The 18,206-nt window shown below is 35.6% G+C and overlaps 1 pseudogene; it reads right to left on the reverse strand.

The window, feature by feature from the left end:
• Positions 1-17,594: 17,594 nt before the first annotated feature.
• The window catches only part of LOC128290553 (uncharacterized), a 59,258-nt pseudogene continuing 58,646 nt past the window's right edge, over positions 17,595-18,206 (reverse strand).

The raw sequence follows: 18,206 nt of genomic DNA on the forward strand, positions 1-18,206 counted from the left end.
TCGAATCCGGGAGTCATCAGGAACATCATCACACTATCAAACATCTAAGTTGGTACTTTTGGATTATGCATTTTTGGCATATGACGTTGGAACGACGGAAAAATGTGCAAGTGTACACAATCGCAACAAGTAATAAAGTGACAAGTAAATGTCGAGTTATCGTACCCATAGGGACTGTAAAATGAATTATTTATGAAATTAATTGTAAAACACTTTGGTGAAGTAAAAATAATTTGGTTTTAAAATGTGGTCAAAAACTATTTAAAAACTAAGTAAATGATTAAAATAAAACAAAGGAGTTCTAGTGCACGATTTCAAATAAGATTTAATCAATGTAACATACTTGTGTTGGATTAATTATTTTTCTTGAACTCAGGATTACTAAACTCATGTTTACACTGTTACGAATAAATTCATAGCAACCTAGTAATTCGCTAACTTATGAACAAATTTACATACCAAAAATCCATTCATCTCTTAACATATCCCTATGTCAATTCAACTGACTAAACAAATTCTAGCAAGCAAACATGCTATTGCACATACATACTCATTAAATTGAACCAATCTATTGCATATCCCTATGTCAATTCAAACGATTAATTAAATCTAATAAGCATATGAAAGACTTTGAGAAGTAACAAGATATCCCTACCTTGGAACAATTTAATCACAATAATCTTGCAAGTTATGCAAGACAATAATATCGCCATATATATTGCTAATTTAACCTTCAGCTACCTTAGAAGAATAAACATGCACTGATTAAGTATTGTGTCAACTAATTACAATTGCAATCCGTTTAAATAATTAATTCATTAGTTACCTCACAGTCGTAACGCAAGAATAACTTAGGCATGAATTTACTTAATCAAGCATCTTACCGAGGCTTATAACAGCATAAACAACATTTTAACAATTCAAGTAGGCAGAATATAATCAACCCAACACAAACATAATTTAAGCTGAATTGGTTAAAATAACCATTTCAATAGCATAAATATTCATAAACATGTTCGTCAAAACAACAACAAAAATTAAAGAGTTAGGGAACAAGAGGCAAATCCGGTGTTTCTCCGTGGCTTGACTAGTTGCTCCGTTCTTCATTCTTCGTTGGCCTTGGCTATCAAGGTGGTTTATGAACACCTAATTTCTGCTCCAAAATGGCTGATGGAAGCCTCTTTCCCAAGAGAAGAAATCGGCACTTGAACAAGAGGGAATGGAATGGAAAAAATGAGAGAAAAGTGAAAGAGGGAATGAGAGAATGATGTGAAGTGAGGGATGCTTTGACTGATCAGCAAGGGGTGGCTTTTGCAGCTGATTGTGGCTGCTAAAAATAGCAAATTCCAGCAGCTAAAGAGCCCTCCCTTGGCCAGCCACACACATGGCAAAGTTGAGAGTTTCAACTTTGCTATTTTAAGCTTGGGGAAAATCTATAAGGTGGGGTTTGAATGCAATTTAGAAGTCTTTTGAGGACATTTTTTCAAGCATATTTAGTCAGCTAAAATGCTGATTTGGGTCAGCATATGGACGGTTCTGGGCTGCCCATTTAGTGTCTGGTTTGGTTCGCTCAATCTAGCTCGACCAGTGCGATTCAACTGGACCCTTTCTCCTTAATAAATTAAAAATAATTTATTTAACCCAAATTAAATGGGGAATAAATTAAAATTAATTAAATTATGAATTAATACACATTTCTAAACTGTCTTAAGCTGGAAATTAAAGTGCCTCGATACTTGAAATTGCTTCTCGGTTTTGTGCTTTCAGCAGTGTCAGCCAAGCCAATTTTCACCCTTTGTACGAATCTGTCGAAAATAGTCAAAATTAGTTGAAGTTAAGTATAAAATGAAATAAATTCACCATGTTCATATTTTTAACATGACTTAATTATTTTATAATATTTAATTATTTTTCGACAAGAATTTAATCGAATTTGCATGAATTTAAGAAAAATTGGGTATGAAAAAGTATATAAATTTTTGTGTTTCCACACCCCCAAACTTAATTTATTGCTCTCCCTGAGTAATGCACAAATTTTGAAAAGAATTTCTCAGAAACACCTTTGAAAAATTCCTTTAGAACAAATTTTTTCCCAAAATTATGAGTTTAAAATACTTATGCTCAAAGACAAGAAATCTGATAGTTATGCTACTGAAGTATACATATTGTTCTAATTAAATTCAACAACTTATTATAATAGCAAAATTTAGACTAAATGCTTTTGTAACAAAGACATGTTAACCCTTACCAATTTGATTTTTATTCCTTTATTCAAGACTAAGCTGCAATCATTAAGCTTAACTTATGTCTTCATATGTTGATCGTAGCAATTTCTCTCCACTAATGTAGGTAGCATGAGGACTTTGAATCAATAGGTCTTCATCAAGGTTGTAACGTGGCTAGGCTAGAGGGTAGGTGAAAGATGGATAAATTTGGTTTAAAAACCCTAGACTCAGCCTCAATCGAACCTTCAGATTTTTTACCTTCGATACACCAACTTGACTTTTATATGCTCTTTTGTACATGTAACGCCCCAATTTTCAGGAATTCTGTGAATGTTGGCATAGGTTTAATTATGTTAGTGGGCCTCTAGAAGGCCCAAGCTTAAGATAGAACCCGGCAATTTTAGTTAATTTTAGTTCCATAAGAAAAAGGGGGTGAAATTATGAAATAGAACCTATGTAAAAATGTTTGAAAATGATATAGGCTAAATTGAAGTGGCCAAATAAATAGGAGTGCAAAATAGGAGGATTTGCATGACAAACCTCCCATTTTACATGAAGTGGCCAGCCATCATGTTGTTGTAGACAATATGAGCACTTGATATCCATAATTCATGGTACAAATTGATAATGGGTTAGGTAAATGTTCCATGATAATGGATTAGGTAAATATTCCATGATAATGGGCTAGGTAAATGTTCCATGATAATGGTTTAGGTAAATGTTCCATGATGGACATTTCATGTTTTTTGTATTAAAGAATTAAATGGATGAAATATGAAATTTTATTAAAATTAAAAGGGCTGAAAAGAACAAAGTTTTGTCCATCTTTGTTCATCATAGCCGAAAGTTAGAGAAGAGAAAGGAGAGGAGAAAGCTCTTGAATGTTCGGTCACTTGGGGAAGAAAATTGAAGGTAAGTTCATGGTAATTTGCTTCTATCTTGATGTTCATGAGTTCTTCTTGATTCTACCTTAACTCTTGAAGCATATTTTGGTTTTTAGTTGTGTTGTGAGCATTTAGTTATGAATTAAAATGAAGGAAATGGTTGTTTTTCATGTTCTTTTGATGAAAAATGGAAGATAGGTGAAGTTGAGCCAAACAAATGAGCATGCATGTGCCTTAGATGCTAAAGGGAAAAATCGGCTAACATGTTGTGCTTTAAAATGATGAAATGGAGATTATACTTAAGTAAAATCATAGATATGTGATGATTGATTGGTGATATACATGTTTAAATAACATGCATGCAAGTTATGTGTGAAAGAGTGATTTTGTAATAAATCTGCTTGGGACAGCAGTAGTAATGTGACTTTGAAAAATCACCATAAATTGTGGGAGATGAGTTAGAAGCTGCATAAATTATGTAATTAAATCTTAATGAGTCTCATTTCAAATGGAATAAATGAGAACATATTTTGAATTCTGTACAATGAGAAATTTGATTCGTAATGAAGAGTGGTCAGATTAGTCAAACAGTGAAACATGGGAAACTTTGAGAAAAATCTGGTATTGATTGGCTAAACCAAAAATTCTGAAAATTTTATGGATAGAAGATATATGAGTCTATTTTCAGGGAAAATTAACGGTACTTGATTTGGAGTTTCGTAGCTCCAGTTATAAATGATTTAGTGACTGTTGCTCAGGAAGATAGCTTGCAGTGAGATTTTGATTATGTGGTAAACATTGACAAAAAAATTGTTAATGAGTTGCTTATTGATTTCTTATAAGCTTACTATGATTTGTAGGTGTGGTTGGCCGAATATTGTAAGGGGTTAATATGTAGTTCGTATTTGAATAGTTAGATTAATGTGTTAGTAATCCAATTGTAGGCGGTTCGTGCGTGGATCTCGTCAGCATATCGTCGCAAACAGGTGTGTAACTAACACCCTCTTTCTTAGTCTGGATCGGTAAAAGTCGAAAAGCTGAAATGCTGAAAACCGGTATTTTGTAGATTTGCGAGTGTGCGAATACTCGTGAGGTAAATCGATTAATGTTTTTGGTAAGCTGCAAAATTTGGACTGCAAAGTGCATGATTTTTGTGCCCTCGATATTTTTGGGCTTAATGGGCCAAAATTGGAATGATGGGCCAACGGGACCAATTCGGTAAGAACCCTCGGTACGTGATTCTGTTAGTACGTGAAAGTAGGAATATGCATGAAAAACCCTAAAATAGATAAATTACTGAAATACCTTTAAAAGTGGAAAATTTACAGTTTTACCCCTAGTAGATAAATTACCGAAATACCCCTAGGGTTAAATTGACCTAAATGCATGTTTGACTGTTGTTATTTACTGCATGCCATGTTGTTATTATCTGATGCATGGGATTGGGATATTGACGGAGGAAGTACTGAAAGTGGCTTGTCTACGTACTGGAGGCTTTGCCTCAATTTATCGTTAATCGAAAGCAAAGGTCGCAAGAATGTGGAGTGTTAATGGGTGGGTTGAGCTATTCCCACATGGAGTGTAGGGCTGGTACAGGTGGAGTGTAGTGGTTGGTGGGTTGAGTAGTCTCCCCAAATGGGCTTGTAACACCCCTTACCTGTTACCGTCGCCGGAACAGGATACAAGGTATTACCAGAACATAACACATACCATTAAACATAACCGAAATATAAATATGTCATCCAATTTGATAGTGCATCGTATAATATATGTCTTGAACAATATTAGCCAACTTTAATGGCTTGTACAAATTAGCTGGTCGAGTACTGTAACTAATATTTTAAACCTAGACAAATATGACACGTAACAAAATAATTAAGCCTACTATACATGCCATAATTCAAAACGTTTAGTTCAAATACCCTAAAGTATGATAGTGCGGGTAGATCTTCACGATCCTTAACTCCTGAGCAAGCCGAAGAACACTATAAGACAAAAGAGAGAAACAAAGTAAGCTTATAGCTTAGTAAGTAAGTATGTAAATACTAATTAAAAAAATCTAACATGTTTACACAACAATTCAAGTATATCTACTTTAACTTCACTATTCATTCCACTTTGATTAAGCTGTCTCTGCTGCGTCATATTCACTAAATAAATCATAACTCGAGTTACAAAACTCGAAATTCAAATCCGTAAAATTTCCCTGAATCTAGACTCATAAAGCTTTTTGCTAATTTTTTTCTATAATTTTTGGTTCAGCCAATTAGTACAGTTTATTAGTAAAAGTTTCCCCTGTTACACAGCTCGACTGATCTGACCTCTGTTCACTACAAATTGAATTTCTCTCAGTACACAATTCAAACAACCCTGAAGTCTGTTTCATTTAAAACTAGTCTCAATAAGAAATTTAGGAATGTAAACTATATTTCTTAATTTTCTTTGTACAATTTTTAATGATTTTTCAAAGTTGGAACAGGGATCACGTATTCATCCTGAGCAAGTCACATACAATTGTAAATATCTCAAAATATAGAATTCCTTTGCTTGCTCTGTTTCTTTTATATGAAAGTAGACTCATTAAACTTTAATTTCACATCTCATTAAACCTCTAATTATATTCCTCCTATTTTGGTGATTTTTCAAAATCACGTCACTGCTACCATCTAAAAACAGTTTTAATGCTAATTTCACTCTTTCACACATTCTTTATGCTAACCTCATTTTATCTTATATATGTATATACCACAAATCATTTTCACCACATTTCATTCACCATAAGTGTAGGTCCAAACCACAATATCACCACAAAACCATCCCGTTGAACAATTCGGATCAATCCTCGATATTTAATGGTTTCAGCACACAGCCCCACCATCATACTTCGTTTAGTTCGGCTCTTTTGTACACATGGTGAACACTTAGTACCACTCATGCGACCTAACCGATTTGTCTCGTAGCTCTCTTGTCTACATGGTGTCCTTCACTTGGAATCATGCATGCGACCTAGCTACATTTATCTTTCACGTAGCTCTCTTGTCTACATGGTGTCCTTCACTTGGAATCACGCATGCACCTAGCCACATTTATCTTTCACGTAGCTCTCTTGTCTACATGGGATACATCTCGTATCACACATGTGACCTAGCTACTACAGGGTGTCTCAGTAGCATTCTTGTACACATGATGTGCACTCAGCATCATACATGTGACCTAGCTACGCTCCTCTATTTCATTCGATCTCTCCGAATGTTCAACCGGATCTCTCTCTATATTTATTTCCATTCTTCCAATAGTCGATTTATATTTTAACATCACCTAGTATATTTATATAATAGGCTGAAATATAAGAATGTACATGAAATTATTGTAATATTTACATACAAACTTACCTTGGTGCAAAATGTGGAAATTTTGCAATTTAGTCCAAAACTTTTTCCTTCCCTGCTCGAGATCAATTCGCGTCTTTCTTGATCTATAATAACACATTTAGCTCATTTAATACTCATACTATTTATTTCAATCCAAAAATCACATCATGGAAAAATTACATTTTGCCCCTAACTTTTCAAAATTACAATTTTGCCCCTAGGCTCGGAATTTAATTTCAGCCCTTATTCTTATATTTTATGATATGCTGAACATTTTCTCTTCTACAACAACATCAAATTCTCACTCTATCATATAGTTATGAACAATAGGTATTTTTACCGATTATGCTGCTTTTACTCGTTTTCACTTAAAACCGAGTAGCACAAGTTATTTAACATAATTTAAAACCTCATATTCTATCATAAAACATCAAAATACACAAATTTCACCTATGGGTATTTTTCCAAATGTGAACCCTAGGTTAAATTATTACTAGCATAAGCTTAATCGAGCTTCCGGATTCCAAAACGTAAAGAACATTAAAAGCGGGCTTGGAATCACTTACTATGGAGCTTGAAAATTGAAGAAACCCTAGCTATGGAGAGAGGGAGAATTTGGCAGCAACTAAGGAGGATGATGATCAATTTTGTGTTATTTTTCCCATTTTATTTCATTTAATATCCAAATGACCAAAATGCCCTCCTTACTAAACTTTCAAAATTCCTTCCATGTCCTAATTTTGTCCATGAACTTAAAATTGGTCAAATTGCTATTTAAGACCTCCTAATTAATATTCCAAAACAATTTCATACTAAAACTTCGGGATGCAAATTTTGCAACTTATTCGATTTAGTCCCTACTTTCAATTTAAGCACTTTAGGCATAGAATTTCATCACGAAATTTTCACACAATCATGCAATCATATCATAAACCCCAAAATAATTATAAAACAATTATTTCTATCTCGGATTTGTGGTCACGAAACCACTATTCCGATTAGGCCCTAATTCGGGTTGTCACAATTCTCCCCCCCTTTTGAGATTTTCGTCCCCGAAAATCTTACCGGTAAAGAGGTTTGGGTACTGTTTCCTCATAGCTTCCTCATGTTCCCACGTAGCCTCTTCTATCCCATGTCGTGCCACAATACTTTCACTAAAGCTATACTTTTATTTCTTAACTGCTTAACCTCTCGAGCCAAAATCTTTATTGGTTTCTCCTCATAGGTCATATCCGATCGAATCTCAATTTCATTGGGAAATCACATGTGAAGGATCGAACGATAACGTCGCAACATTGATACATGAAACACGTTGTGAATTCTTTCTAACTCGCGGTAAGGCCAACCGATATGCCATTGGTCCAATTCTCTCAAGAATCTCGACGCCCAATAAAACGCGGACTCAACTTGCCTTTTCGACTAAATCTCGAATCTTTTTCCATGGTGACACCTTCAAGAACACTTTATCACCCACGAAATTCAATCTCTTTTCTTTTTAAATCGCATATGACTTTTGTCGATCTGAAGCGACTTTCAAGCAATCCCGAATTACTTTTATTTTCTCTTGGTTTCTTTAACTAGATCAACTCCATGAATCTGCTTTCTCACTAAGCTCGGTCCAATATAAAGGAGTTCGACACTTACGACCATACAAGGCTTCAGATGCGGTGCCATTTGTATACTTGATTGATAAGCTGTTATTGTAGGCAAACTCAATCAAAGATAGATATTTCTCCCAACTACCTCCAAATTCTAAAACACAAGATCTAAGCATATCTTCGAGTACCGGATTACTCTTTCCGTTTGACCATCTGTTTGTGGATGAAATGCGGTACTAAAGTTCAATTTTGTACCCAAAGCTTCTTGTAACTTTTTCCAAAATCTCGAGGTAAATCTTGGATCTCTATCGATATTATAGACATAGGTACTCCGTGCAACTTCACAATTTCAGCAATATATAATTCGCTAATTTATTAAGTGAGTAATCAGACGCATCTTGGTATAAAGTGGGCTGACTTTGTTAATCTATCAACCACTACCCAAACAAGCATCCTTCTTTTTAGGAGTTAAAGGCAAACCGGTTACAAAATCCATGGTAATCTTGTCCCATTTCCACTCGGGCACCATTACGGTTGAAGTAATCCTCAAGGCACTTGATGTTCAACTTTTACTTGTTGATGATCAAACACTTGGTTACAAATTCGAAATGTCCTTTTCATACCGCCACCAATACACTTCTTTAAATCATTATACATTTTGTGCTACCAGGATGAACCGATAAACAGCCATTGTGCGCCTCATGTAATATTTTTCGAATCAATTTATCGCTTTTCGCACACATATCCTGTCTCGAAACATCAAAGCAGTCATCTGGTCCAACTCAAAATCTGAGTCGTAACCTGATTCACATTGAGTTCTCTTGATTCGCAACTCACTATCATTCTTTTGAGCATCACAAATCAACTGGAGAAATAACGGTTTAGCTCTCACCGCTAAGATTGACCCATCATCAGACAATGCTAACCCCGTGTTCATGGCTCTCAAAGTAAAAAGAAATTTTCTGCTCAAGGCGTCAGCAACTACATTTGCTTTTCCCGGATGATAATCAATCACTAAATCATAATCCTTTAATAATTCAAGCCATCTTCGCTGTCGCAGATTCAGATCCTTTTGATTCATCAAGTACTTCAAACTTTTGTGATCAGTAAAAATTCGGCATTTTTCACCGTACAAATAATGTCGCCAAATCTTCAAGGCAAAAACAACAATGCCGCCCAAATCATGTGTAGGATAGTTCTTCTCATGCGGTTTTAACTGTCTCGAAGCATAAGCTACCACTTTACCCTCTTGCATCAACACACATCCAAGGCCTGTCAATGATGCATCACTATAAATTACGAACTCCTTTCCTGACTTGGGCTGTACTAAAATTGGTGCTTCAGTCAATCGTGCTTTTAATTTTTCAAAACTTTGTTGACATTTATCAGTCCATTCAAACTTAACATTCTTTTGCAACAACTTAGTCATAGGAGAGGCAATCATCGAAAATCCTTCAACAAAACGTCTATAATACCGGCTAAGCCTAAAAGCTTCTAACCTCGGATACATTCTTGGCGGTTTCCAATCAACGATCGCAGAAATCTTGCTTGGATCCATCCGAATACCATCACCGAGACTATATGCCTAAAAATCCGACTTCACGAAGCGAACTCACTTTTACTAAACTTGGCAAACAGTTTCTTTTCTCTCAAGATCTGCAATATAGTTCTCAAGTGTTCGCATGTTCAGACTCATCTCGAGAATAAATTAAAATGTCATCTATAAACACTACTACAAACTTATCCAAATATGGCCTAAGATCCGATTCATTAAGTCCATAAATATAGCTGGAGCATTTGTTGCGGAAGGCATCACAAGAAACTCATAATGTCCATACCTTGTCCTAAAGGTGGTTTTCGCACATCCGACTCCTTAACTCTCATTTGGTAGTAACCGGACCTCAAATCAATCTTTGAAAACACTGTGGCCCCTTTAACCGATCGAATAAATCATCAATCCTCAACAACGGGTACTTGTTCTTTATAGTCACCTTATTGTCGACGGTAATCAATGCAAAGTCTCATTGAACCATCCTTCTTCTTTACGAATAATACAGAGCACCCTAGGGAGAGAAACTCGGTCTCACAAATCCCTTGTCCGTTAACTCCTGAATCGAGCCTTCAATTCTTTTAATTCAATGAGCCATTCTATATGGAGCAATCGAGATCGGTGCGCAGACCAAAGAACAAATCAATGGCAAAATCTATCTCTCGTTCGAGGCAACCTGCAATTCCTCAGAAATACATCCGAAACTCACAGACTATCGATCGATTCAAATTTCAGTTGAGGCAACTCAATATTCATTACATAAGCGGATAAGCTTCACACCCTTTTCTCATGTATTTCGTGCAGACATGTGCGAAATCACCATAGGCAATTTATTTGATTCATCTGTTTCAACCCACGAATTTCTCCATTTTCACATTTCAACTCTAGTGTCTTTTGTTTACAATCTACCTTAGCATCATACAATGTTAACCGGTCCATTCCCAAGATAACGTCAAACTCACCAAATGGTAACAACATCAAGTTGGCGGAAAAGCAGTGACCTTGAATCATTAATGGGCAATTCTTGCAAACCTTGTCAACTAGCACATATTGGCCTAAGGGCTTGACACTTTAATCGTAAACTCAATAAATTCAACAGCAACTTTTTATTGGATACTAAATTCATGCAAATATAGGAATGAGTGGACCGGGATCAATCAATGCAATAACAATAGTATCATAGAGAAAATGTACCAAGAATAACATCGGAGATGATGCATCTTCTCGGCACGTATAGCATAAGCTCTAGCAGGTGCTCTAGCTTCTGATCTTGCCGTTAAATCTTTCATCATAGTTTTACTACTAGTCCCACCTCCAGTATTTCTCGGTGGTCTACCTCTATTAGCGGTGGTATTCTGCTCTAGCACTCAAATCTTTCTTCTTTAAGTTTCTCGGACAATCTCTAATAAAATGCTCGCGAGAACCGCTTTTGAAACAAGCTCGCTCGGTCCCCAACACTCACCATAATGTTGCTCGCCACATTGTCGACACTCGGGCTTTCTAGGTCGCACATTACCCACACTTGCCACCGAAGTAACTTGAGCTTTAGACCCCGAATATGCTCTACCACGATCTCTGTGTGAATCCCCAACTGTCATTCGAGGGTTTGTCTCTTTGGACCTCTTTGGTTGAGATTGAAATGGCTTGCTTATCTGTCTTTTTCTGACATCTCGGGCCTCAATAGCACTTTTCTTCTTTCTTTGTTCAATTCTTGACTTTAAGAGCTCGATCAACCAATACTACAAATTCTTTCAACTCCAAAATTCCTACAAGCACTTTAATGTCCTCATTCAGCCCATCTTCAAATCTTCTACACATAATGGTCTCGTGGACACACATTCTGGGCATACTTGTTGAGTCTTACAAATTCGCGTTCATACTCTGCATGACATTTTCCCTGCTTCAATTCAAGGAACTCCTTCCGTTTTTGATCAATAAATCGCCGACTTATGTATTTCTTTCTAAATTCTTCCTGGAAGAAATCCCAAGTAACTTTTCTTTTGGCACCACTGCAACCAAAGTCTTCCACCGGTGGTAAGTCAATCTCTCAAAAGTGATACAAAGACACTTTAAGCATTCCTCGGTGTACATGAGAGCTCATCAAATACGGGTAGAATTTTCAAGCCGAATTCCGCTTTCTCGGGATCATCATCGACCTTTGCTCTAAACTCTTCGCCCCTTGTTTTGAATCTTGTCAACCGGAGGCTTGTTCATTCTTACCAAATCTATACCTTGAGCAGCCTGAGAATAAATCGAGGTATAGGAGGGGTGGAGGAGGTTGAGCATTTGGATTTGCTCGAATAAATTCAAGATACCAATTGTTCATCATTTGGAGAAAGGCATCCGAGCCTCATCTCCTTGTCTCAATGTCTCACGTCTACTTTCCACAAAGCGGTCCCTTGTAAAGGGAGCCGCGCATTACTAGCAAAGACATCATCACCGCAGTTCCTTCGGGATCCATTACTATATTAAAACAAAACACGCTTTAGAATAATCAGAGTCACCACACTATCACAATATTTTTATGGCATGTATAGCTAGACTTTTACACACACTTTATTAGTCCGAGAACCTACTAAACCATAGCTCGATACCACTAAATGTAACACCCTTACCCGTTACTGTCAGGAACAGATACAAGGTATTACCGAACATAACACATACCATTAAACATAACCGAAATATAAATATGTCATCCAATTTGATAGTGCATCGTATAATATATGTCTTGAACAATATTAGCCAACTTTAATGGCTTGTACAAATTAGCTGGTCGAGTATTGTAACTAATATTTTAAACCTAGACAAATATGACACGTAACAAAATAATTAAGCCTACTATACATGCCATAATTCAAAACGTTTAGTTCAAATACCCTAAAGTATGATAGTGCGGGTAGATCTTCACGATCCTTAACTCCTGAGCAAGCCGAAGAACACTATAAGACAAAAGAGAGAAACAAAGTAAGCTTATAGCTTAGTAAGTAAGTATGTAAATACTAATTAAAAAAATCTAACATGTTTACACAACAATTCAAGTATATCTACTTTAACTTCACTATTCATTCCACTTTGATTAAGCTGTCTCTGCTGCGTCATATTCACTAAATAAATCATAACTCGAGTTAAAAACTCGAAATTAAAATCCGTAAAATTTCCTGAATCTAGACTCATAAAGCTTTTTGCTAATTGTTTTCTATAATTTTGGTTCAGCCGATTAGTACAGTTTATTAGTTAAAGTTTCCCTGTTACACAGCTCGACTGATCTGACCTCTGTTCACTACAAATTGAATTTCTCTCAGTACACAATTCAAAAACCCTGAAGTCTGTTTCATTTAAAACTAGTCTCAATAAGGAATTTAGGCATGTAAACTATATTTTTAATTTGCTTTGTACAATTTTTAATGAGTTTTCAAAGTTGGAACAGGGGATCACGTATTCATCCTGAGCAAGTCACATACAATTGTAAATATCTCAAAATATAGAATTCCTTTGCTTGCTCTGTTTCTTTTATATGAAAGTAGACTCATTAAACTTTAATTTCACATCTCATTCAACCTCTAATTATATTCCTCCTATTTTTGGTGATTTTTCAAAATCACGTCACTGCTACCATCTAAAAACAGTTTTAATGCTAATTTCACTCTTTCACACATTCTTTATGCTAACCTCATTTTATCTTATATATGTATATACCACAAATCATTTTCACCACATTTCATTCACCATAAGTGTAGGTCCAAACCACAATATCACCACAAAACCATCCCGTTGAACAATTCGGATCAATCCTCGATATTTAATGGTTTCAGCACACAGCCCCACCATCATACTTCGTTTAGTTCGGCTCTTTTGTACACATGGTGAACACTTAGTACCACTCATGCGACCTAACCGATTTGTCTCGTAGCTCTCTTGTCTACATGGTGTCCTTCACATGGAATCACGCATGCGACCTAGCTACATTTATCTTTCACGTAGCTCTCTTGTCTACATGGTGTCCTTCACTTGGAATCACGCATGCGACCTAGCCACATTTATCTTTCACGTAGCTCTCTTGTCTACATGGGATACATCTCGTATCACACATGTGACCTAGCTACTACAGGGTGTCTCGTAGCTTTCTTGTACACATGATGTGCACTCAGCATCATACATGTGACCTAGCTACGCCCTCTATTTCATTCGATCTCTCCAATGTTCAACCGGATCTCTCTCTATATTTATTTCCATTCTTCCAATAGTCGATTTATATTTTAACATCAGCTAGTATATTTATATAATAGGCTGAAATATAAGAATGTACATGAAATTATTGTAATATTTACATACAAACTTACCTTGGTGCAAAATGTGGAAATTTTGCAATTTAGTCCAAAACTTTTTCCTTCCCGTTCGAGATCAATTCGCGTCTTTCTTGATCTATAATAACACATTTAGCTCATTTAATACTCATACTATTTATTTCAATCCAAAATCACATCATGGAAAAATTACATTTTGCCCCTAACTTTTCAAAATTACAATTTTGCCCCTAGGCTCGGAATTTAATTTCAGCCCTTATTCTTATATTTTATGATATGCTGAACATTTTCTCTTCTACAACAACATCAAATTCTCACTCTATCATATAGTTATGAACAATAGGTATTTTTACCGATTATCTTGCTTTTACTCGTTTTCACTTAAAACCGAGTAGCACAAGTTATTTAACATAATTTAAAACCTCATATTCTATCATAAAACATCAAAATACACAAATTTCACCTATGGGTATTTTTCCAAATGTGAACCCTAGGTTAAATTATTACTAGCATAAGCTTAATCGAGCTTCCGGATTCCAAAACGTAAAGAACATTAAAAGCGGGCTTGGAATCACTTACTATGGAGCTTGAAAATTGAAGAAACCCTAGCTATGGAGAGAGGAGAATTCGGCAGCAACTAAGGAGGATGATGATCAATTTTGTGTTATTTTTCCCATTTTATTTCATTTAATATCCAAATGACCAAAATGCCCTCCTTACTAAACTTTCAAAATTCCTTCCATGTCCTAATTTTGTCCATGAACTTAAAATTGGTCAAATTGCTATTTAAGACCTCCTAATTAATATTCCAAAACAATTTCATACTAAAACTTCGGGATGCAAATTTTGCAACTTATTCGATTTAGTCCCTACTTTCAATTTAAGCACTTTAGGCATAGAATTTCATCACGAAATTTTCACACAATCATGCAATCATATCATAAACCCCAAAATAATTATAAAACAATTATTTCTATCTCGGATTTGTGGTCACGAAACCACTATTCCGATTAGGCCCTAATTCGGGTTGTCACAGGGCTTGCATATGTTATTGATGTTGCATGTATTTGAAATGGGCCTATGGGCCATACTGTTATCTGAATAAGGGGCTAAGGCCCGTTTATTGTAATCTGAAAAGGGCTCGGTCCAAGATTACCACTTTATTACTGATGGGCTTAAGCCCAATAGGCTTGGTGACTTGGGCTTTGAATGGGTTTTCCTTACACACTGAGTTTCCCCAAACTCACCCCTTTTATTTTCATCCACGCAGGAAATCCCCAACCATAGTGGGCTTGGAGCTATGAGGGAATTCGGAGTGGCCACCCGTTCTGAAAGTTTGGTTTTCTTCTGGTGAACTGGACATCCTATTATTTACGTTGAGGTTTGGGTTTTTAAATGTAATAACGCCGCTTAATTATTTTTTATGGTTTTAATATGTATTACTAAGATAGGTATTACTTATTTTAACTGTTGAAATTTGATAGCTTTAGGGCGCGTTTTAAAAAATAACAATTGATTTCAAAATAACACGACAACAAGCAAAGCTTCCGCAATAAAAGTATTTTCCAAAATTAATCACTTTTCCTAAAAATGAAATAATCAAATCGGTTTCCTAGAAATATCCATGACGTTAACGTGTGTCAATGGCAGTATGCATGTCTAGGATTGGATCCGAAGGGAGCTTGGTACTTAAGCAGTCCGATGGATTCACCACCTCTTTTCCGGTTTCCTACCTAGTGCATAGCTTCCATTTACTTTAACCTATAATGAAATTGTCTTTTAAAACACTAAGTAAGTTTTTCTGGATCAACAATATAAAATGTTTTGAATGCTTCGATGTGGCATGTCGGATCCGGTCGTAACGTCTGGGCCGGGTTTTGGGGTGTTACAGTACATCTCTTTCAAATACATGTGCTCTCTTTTTTTTTTTTACATGAGCACTTACTTTGTGTACTGCAATTCTCGAGCAATTGATACTTCTTTTCAACTCCCCCAACTTATTTTCAAAGTACGTCTTGAATATTACTGAGTCTAGTGTTTGGGACAATTTTAAGATCATTAAGAGAAAAGTAATGGCTAATTATTGTAAGGGTCGAAATAAAATTAGGCGATATAGTCTCAAAGTTGGGTTTCAAAGGATAAAATTTTACCATGGTGGGCTTGAAAGGCTCAAACGGTCCAAACAATAGTTGCCTAAATCATTTCCAACGTTTCATACTCCCTAGGATTTCACCTCAAGAAACTACTAAGTTAATTCTAAAGACTTAAACTTTCATGCATACCTAACTTTCCTAAAGACTAAAAATTTTATGGTACGAGTTTGCATGCTCTATTAAAAAATACATTCATGTCATTATTATGCTAACATAATAATTTATTGAAATAATACAACTTTATTCATACTCAAACTGAGTATACTTAACAAAAATCAAATTTTTGAACAAAATATCCTAATCATAATTTAAAAGAAGAATTTTATTCTGAGTGGAAATAATTCAAATTTTATGTCCCCCCAACTTAAAATGAACAATGTCCTCATTGTTTAAAGTGTACAGATACTATACACCAGGTAGGATTTTAGAAAAGAGGAGGTGAGTCAATTTGACTGCTTAAGTACCAAGCTCTTTCTAAATCCAATCATGGACATGTATATATCTATTGCCACACTTTAAACTTTGTGACTTGCTCACATTTTATTAGTGATTTCCCTCTCTTGTTTTATTATGCAACAAAAAAAAAAAGATTCCTAATTAAACTTAATCCTAAAATGACCTAAGAACAGAAATAAAATAAAGTCAAGATCCCTCCTTTATTTATTTGCAGACCCTTCTGAATTTGACTCATCTTTTGCTCCATCATTATTGCCTTTGCATGAATCGCTTTGCTCCTTTTTTGATAATGAACTCCATGGTTCAAATATAAAATCTGGAAACTCAGGCGCAAAAATAAACGGGTCATTGTATATTTTCTTAAAAGCACTTATCATTGAGTCATCCCCTATTTTTAAGTATCTCCAGTAGGCTTGTTGCTGGAATTGCATATGTTGCGTTAAGTCCATCAATTTTGACAGCTCATTTTGCAGGTCTGGGCTAGGCGGTTGAGCTCTAAACATTGCGGTTGAGCTCTAAACATTGAAGTTTCAGCATCAGGTTCAGCTTCTGTCTCCACTGATTCTACCTTTTCAGGGACTTCGAATGATTTCATCGTGGGATCTTCTTCTTCATTAGGGTCCTCCGGTTCCTCACTTACTTCAATTCAGTGCTGTATGACTGACTCTCCAACTACTCGGTAAAGGTCCCAATCCATGATTGTGCCTTGGCTATACCCTGTCTTCCTTACTTTTGCAAGAGTTTCAATTTTCAAGCATAGAATTGTTATTGTAAAGGGGAAATGAACAGGGCCAGAGTGTTTAATGTCACAATTCCACATCTCCCTCAAGATGATCTTCCCCACATCAATGGTCTTACCAGTTAGGATCGATTATAATAAGACCATTCGCTCTAATGAGATTGTAGTCCCATGTGAGCTAGGCATAAGGCTGAATCGGATGAAGTAAAACCATACCTTCGCGAGTGGCATCAAATATTCTCTTCGACAAGTGTGGATTCCTTGTTTTGACACAGTCCATGTAGAACCCAGAACTGTCAGTTCCTCGAGAATTTCTTACAAATTTTCAGGCTTGATATTGCTCATCAATGTGGAATATTCATCATTTTCGAAATCTGGTAATTCAAAGAACTCATTAATAGCATTTAAATTTATTAGTACCTTGATTCTGCGAACTGGAACTTCTGTCATCTCGCTTAAAGTTAAATTTGCATAGAACTCACTAACTAGTTCCTCATCCACACTAGGTCTCTTTTCACAAAACAACTCCCAATAGAGGGTTTCAGCAACTTGACGAATACGTGCCATAAAGTCTCGGTAGTTTCTCTCCTTTAAAGTGAATCCTTTTTCTGGATGCACCTGTTGATTTTTGAAGATACTTTCGTATCTCACTTTGGCGTCTTCACAGTGGAATTTGTTTTGTGTTTCATCAATTTGAGCGGAAGCACGAGTTCTCTTACGAGGCATTTTTAACCTGATCATAAGATGGAAAATTAGTTTCTCAATAAAATTTAATAAAAATTATTAATAATTCAATTAATTGAAAAATTAATAAATAAAATTAAAATTAAAAATTAAGAGAGACTAGGTCTTACCACTTTTTTTGTAAAAATATAAGAACTCCAAAAATTAATAATAATAATGAAGAAAAAGATGAGAATTAAAAAG

Source organism: Gossypium arboreum, chromosome 3, assembly GCF_025698485.1.
Source record: "Gossypium arboreum isolate Shixiya-1 chromosome 3, ASM2569848v2, whole genome shotgun sequence".
Classification (NCBI taxonomy): Eukaryota; Viridiplantae; Streptophyta; class Magnoliopsida; order Malvales; family Malvaceae; genus Gossypium; species Gossypium arboreum.